Source organism: Podarcis gaigeae (genome assembly GCF_964106915.1).
Source record: "Podarcis gaigeae genome assembly, chromosome: 12".
NCBI lineage: Eukaryota > Metazoa > Chordata > Lepidosauria > Squamata > Lacertidae > Podarcis > Podarcis gaigeae.
Window position 1 is genome coordinate 20,474,194 of NC_139688.1, and position 6,137 is coordinate 20,480,330.

General features: G+C 45.1%; 1 long non-coding RNA gene across 1 annotated transcript in view; it reads left to right on the forward strand.

Moving 5' to 3' along the window:
- LOC310828145 overlaps positions 1–6,137 on the forward strand; it is a 582,793-nt gene that overhangs the window by 229,724 nt on the left and 346,932 nt on the right. The window lies entirely within an intron of this gene.

Consider the following 6,137-nt stretch of genomic DNA (forward strand, 5'->3'; position numbering starts at 1 on the left):
CAAGAATAAGGGGTAAAGTGTGTGCTCTTAAACAATATTATTATTAATCCAACAAGATGAACACATTATTTGTGAAATATACAAATGAAAAGAATAAAACATGAAATCTTTGCAATAATTTTGCCCACAGTTGCCTCAATAATATTTATGCCAATTACATTTTTATATTCGGCACTATGTGGAGAGAGAGAGAATGGGGACAGGACATCTTATTAAATGAAAAGGTAACATATACACTTAGATATATTCATTATGAGGAACATATTTTTTCCAGCGGTATCAGCTGCTGGAAACCAAGAATGTTATTGCACTCAGGTCATGCTCTTGGCTTTCCACAGGCCAGGATGAGAATAGAGTGCTGTGCCAGATGAGCCATTGGCCGGATCCAGCAGGACTCTTCTTCTGTGCTTTTCTTCAGAGCAACTCGTGTATTGTGCACAGGTTTCCTCAAGTAGCCTCTGTCAATGCACTGCCCTAGAAATGTTTTGGACTATAACTTCCATCAGCCCCAGCTAGATTTGAGCCAAAGGACAGGTGAACTGGAGCAACATTTGTTCATCCCTAAATTGTGGCCCATATTCGTCACCTGTGGGGAAGCTTTAGACAAAATGGGCAGGACTGAGGAACCTGCATAGCTGCTGTTGGACTCCATCTCCCATCAGCCCCAGGCAGCATGGCCAAGAGTGACAGATGATGGAAGCTGGAGCACAGCAACACCCAGAGGGCCACAGGTCTCCCTTCCCTATCTCTCTATTGCTTGAGAAACGACAGTCTGCCTCTACTTCCATCTATTCTCTAATTTCCCCAAATGAAATAAAACACTAGCTAGTGATTTGTGCCCAGTGCACAATTTGACTGAAGTAAATTAAGGTGTTCTAAGTGTGTATAAGCGATCATGTTAACCACTGCCTGTTTTCTCAGGCTTTTATTTTACCTCATCAAAGTGATGGTTATCCCAAAGATAACTGGATCTTGACTAGTCTCATGAATGATCCCTGAGGGATTTTGCTGTCCATCCCAAGCTTCCTTTGCCGCGTGTATTATCTGGATGCTTCCAGGAGGAGGAGTCTTCTGCGCATGGGTCCCATTGAGCAGGCAGGAGTCATCACAGCAGGACTGTCTGGGTGGCCAATTATGACGCCTGTGCACGTGAGCCTGGAGGACTGCTTTCAGTTTCCACACCCAGAAATCTAGGTGACCACCCTTCCTGTTTTTCAGGGGACATTCCTTGTTCTTGAAGACTGGCTGAAGGAATCATTAGAAGTGCTTTCGTGAAATAATCATGAAAGGCCTAAAGTCTGTGGTAGACACTATTAACTTTATTACAGGGTTCCTAAACTGTGCTCTGCAGATCACCAGTGGTCCAGAGATGCTTTCTAAATCCCTTTCTTGTCCAGGAAAGCAGTCTCCCCTGGGCACTGAGGGTTCAAAGCCTGCTGAGCAACTCTCATGCCTCAGTCACTTCTAATTTGGTCCTCTTTGCGCTGGCAGCAATAAAAGATCAGGAAGAAGGAACTGGATAAAATTGCAGTAAACTGTAAGGGAGATTCAGATGTCTAAATAGAAATATGTTGTATGAAGTTGTAGAGGCACCCCATTTACGGTCTCGCTTACAATATACAGTTCTGATGGCTTCTGCAGAGCCTTTATGTTTTTATATATGTATATATTTCCTTTTGATATGTGTCTGTATGGTTTTCTCATGGTCTTTGGCTAGTACAATAAAATACTAGTTTTGCCACCCTTTTTGCCAGTGCTTCCTGGTGTGCCTGTAAAAATACAACTAAAAATCATACTGCATATAGATTAGCCAATTGCAGTTGCTGCAACAGGCAGGGAAATCATTAAGTGGTCCACCAAGACACTCTGCAATTTTCAAGTGGTCAATGGCAGGAGGGGTGAAGTTTTATCTGTCTTCTCAACATGCCATCTCAAATTCTCCCACCAACAATACATGCAACATGTTTAATTCATCCAGTTTGAAAACCATTTCCAGAGTTACCGTAAGGAAGTATAATACATCTCGAACAATGCGTTGTGCTCTTGTGGGCACCCCTTAGGCACTTGTCTGGCCATTGTGGGAACAGAACGCCAGACTAGATGGACCTTTGATCCAGCAGAGCTTTCATTATGTTCTGAAAGCACATCAGCTTAAACTATTTTGGCTCTTCCTTGTTGTCCCTGTTGTTCCCTGATGAAAACGCTGCACCACTTGTGGCCCCTTCTAACAAGTCAAGACAGAGAGGATGCTAGATCATTTTTTATTTTTTTTTTAGCTGCTCAGCTAATTCTGACATGCTCCATCCACACCCATTTGCTGTCTTGGGTCATTTGCTGGCTGCAGTGTGTCTCAATGGAACAGTGAACCCCACCCATCTGAGATAACACAGTTGCAGCCCTGATGATTAAGGAACCCATGATCACACCAGTGGGATTACTGATTCTCAGCTCATTTCAATATTTGATTCACCCCTTACATCTACTGTCAGGTGCTGTTGCAGTTGCTCAAAAGTAACCAGGCAGGACTCCTACCTGTGTTTTACAGGCTTTATTTTGGCGCAGACTATTTACAGTGACGAGCCCCAAAGCTCATGTCTGGCTCAATCGCTAGCAGAATCCGGGAGTGGTCTTTTTTTGTACCTCCCCCAGCATAAAAGTTTTGTTACCCCCAACCGTCTCCGCCCCTCTCTGCGCCGCAGACTACTGCGCAGGATGGGCGATGGCAAGGGCGTGCTTCCCTCCTCTCTGGTTTGCTCAGGAGCGGCGTTTAGGCTCTCACTAGCATCCTCTGGTCCTTGCATCTCTTCCCCACTGGAGGTGGGGCTCTTCCCTGGAAGAGGAACTGCTTCGCAAGATTTTCGGAGGCTCCATGTAACACAACTGCCGTTCTATTTCTTGCCTCTGTGCCGATGGCAGTTCCCTGACATCTACAAAACAGTTAGAGGTTGGGATGGGAGTTACAGAGAGTTTTGGCATTGCTTTGTCAATATAAATTATATAATTTGAGGGCAGGAGGGTGGGATCTTTTTCAGATTGGGGGCCACATTGCCTCCTGGGCAACTTGCCAGTGTTGGGCAGAGCCAGAGACAAAAGTGGGCTGAGCAGAAATAAATAAATTTCACATTTGTTCCGAAGGCTAGTTTTTCACACACTCACACCTTATCTTCCATTCAGGCAAGCAAGAAGCATTGTAAGACCAAAGACAAAGTCTGCCCAGGCAGAACCATTTGAGGAATGCCATAAATGTAATATTTCTCTAAAACACACATCCTACATTACATTCCTTGTTCTCATTCCTTTGCTTATATTTCAAGTCTTGCCTGCGATTTCAATTTGACCGTAATATTTTCTCAGATAATCCAAAAAGGGTCTCCATTCTTCTGCAAGCGTTTCTTCTTTGGGGTCTCTTATTTTTGCTGTCAGTTTCGCCATCTCCGCCATAGTCCATAGGCTGCAGTGTGGCCAGGGGAGAGGAGGAGGCATGGCCTGGAGAGAGGGCCAAGGGCCAGATACAGAGACCAGGAGTCCCTGAGGCCTGAGGTTCCCCACCCCTGTTGTAAACAGGCCATGAATAGTCAAATGCTGCACAGCCCGTGCACTCCCAAACCTTCCAGTGAAACACAAAGGCATGAGATATTCCACTTATTTATTTATTCCTTCTATTTGTAGTCTGCTTTTCTTTCAAATCTATCCCAGGGTGTTAAGGAAGTACAATGAAGTGCAATTACACAACTCATATTCTACCAACTATTCCACCCACCGCCACTTGTAACAGTTTGCAGGGTTATCCCAGAGCCGTTCCTTTTGCAGGATTAGCCGTCAGCTCGGAGCTTGTCTTTATGATGGGTAATTCAACCCCACCCACAGAGTCCAGCCGCTGGTATTTAGGTAAGCAATCAAGTGACAGATGCATCACCTGATTATCACACAGGAATTAAAACCAATGTCTCCCACACTTTTAACTGTATACAGTGTGTGTGTCTAATGCTGAAGCATCTGTCTTTTAGGTAATACTGTATTTTTCCGTCTATAAGACGCCCCCATGTATAAGATGTTCCCTATTTTGGGGGACTCAGATTTAAGAAAATGGGGGAGATGTATCTGTGTATAAGACACTCCTTAATTTTTGACATTATTTTTTAGGGGAGAAAACCTAGTCTTATACATGGAAAAATACGGTACTTTACATGCATTGGCAAACCTGGAATAGCTCAGTCAGTAGAGCATGAGAATCTCAGGGTCGTGGGTTTGAGCCCCACATTGGGCAAAAGATTCCTGCATTCCAGGGGGTTGGACTAGAGGATCCTTGTGGTCTCTTTCCAACTCTACAATTCTGTCATTCTATGATGATGGAGTCCATCTCAAAATCCCACCGTGAAGTGGAAAAACCCGAGAAATTCCAGACAAAAGTCACAGATGCTCTAGAACAGAGAACTGCTAGCCTGATCTGGCCCGCCATGTTCCCTCTCCAGTGCCCTCTGCCAGCCCTGCAGCCCAATTTTTTTCTGGTGGCAATTAAGTACATAGAGCAAAAGAAACAGAGGTGGAGTTAATTTCATGCTCATCATGGTTTAAATCCTTTCATCACACCAAGATGCAAATTGCCCCCTCCCTGCTCATCTGTTTGGACGCCTGAAGAGAAGCGTAAGAAGCTGCCTTTTACAAAGTAAGACCATTGGTCTATCCAGTTCAGCACTGCTTGCACTGACTGGCAAAGACTCTCTGGGATTTCGGGGGGGAGGGCGTTTCTAGCCAACCTTACCTGGAGATGATGGGAATTGAGCCAGAGACCTTCTGCATGCAAACCAAATACTCTACCACCTGAGCTATGGCCCTTCCCTGGTAGAGCATGAGCGGGGAGCGTGCAAAAGGCTTGTGTGTGTTGCGTGTGGATGTTCCATGCATGGTGTGTGTATGTACGGAGGCCATTGGCCACATCCACTGCCAGCTTGTGGACTCAGGAGGGCTGGTTGAGGGCGAGTGCAGCTCTCAGACCAATCAAGGGTCGCCATCCCTGTGTGGCAATGGTGCCAATGATATGGTGCTTGTATACAGTACTTCTAAAAGGCTGCCAAGTGGCTGCCAATTAGCTACAGCCACAAGGTTCGAGGTGCTGGTCCTGGTGAACAAAGCCCTATACAGCTTGGGACCAGGAGACTCCAAGGATTGTCCCATCCCCTAGATTGCCAACCAGTCACTGGGCTCTGCAGGAGAGGGCATGCTGCAGACCTCTTCCTACCAGGAAGCCTGTTCTGCATGATGTCATGATCAGGCCCTTAGCGTAGTAGCATCTTCTCTTTGGAACTCTCCCTCCCATTGTATATCAGATAAGTTCCTTCTCTGCTGCCTCTTTAAGGAGCAACTAAAGACCTTCCACTTTTAACAAACCTTCTGAAGTAATCTTTATCCTAGTTCAGGCATAGGCAAACTCGGCCCTCTAGATGTTTTGGGACTACAATTCCCATCACCCCTAGCTAACAGGACCAGCGGTCAAGGATGATGGGAATTGTAGTCCCAAACATCTGGAGGGCCGGAGTATATACGTGTGTGTGTGTGTGTGTGTATGCTTTCTTCACACACACAGTAAGCCCGCAATCTATGTGCATTTAAATTGTGCACATTCAGCTTTTTTTTGGGTGACAAAAAAAATTAAAAATTAAAAAGGGGGTGGAAAGAGGGCAGGAGTCTGGGGGGAAAGGCTTTGGTAATCCCTCCCACCATTGCACCTGTTGTCTTTTAACTATACACAATTTTGGCTTTAGGTGCTATCCCTGGCTTAATGTTCACACCATTAAAAAAAATCTGTCTATGTATATTTTAAAGAATGTTTTATTTTTGTAATTTTTAGAAGCAGTTTTCATATATGTAACTGTACCATATATGTTTTTATTTAGCTGCAATTCACTTCGGGGTTTCCCCCACGGGAGTGATTCATAAATGAAAACTATTACTACCACTATGAATAATAATAATATTAGCTACTACAACTTACCCATCTCCACCCTGCTCTCGAGATGAGCCAAGGGCCACATGGCCGGGTGCTAAGCTCCTTGATAGCTTGATCCCTCCTCCATGTGCTGTGTGATAAAGCTTTTCCATGGACCTCGCCTCTGGAGTCACGGCACATGCTTGGGCTA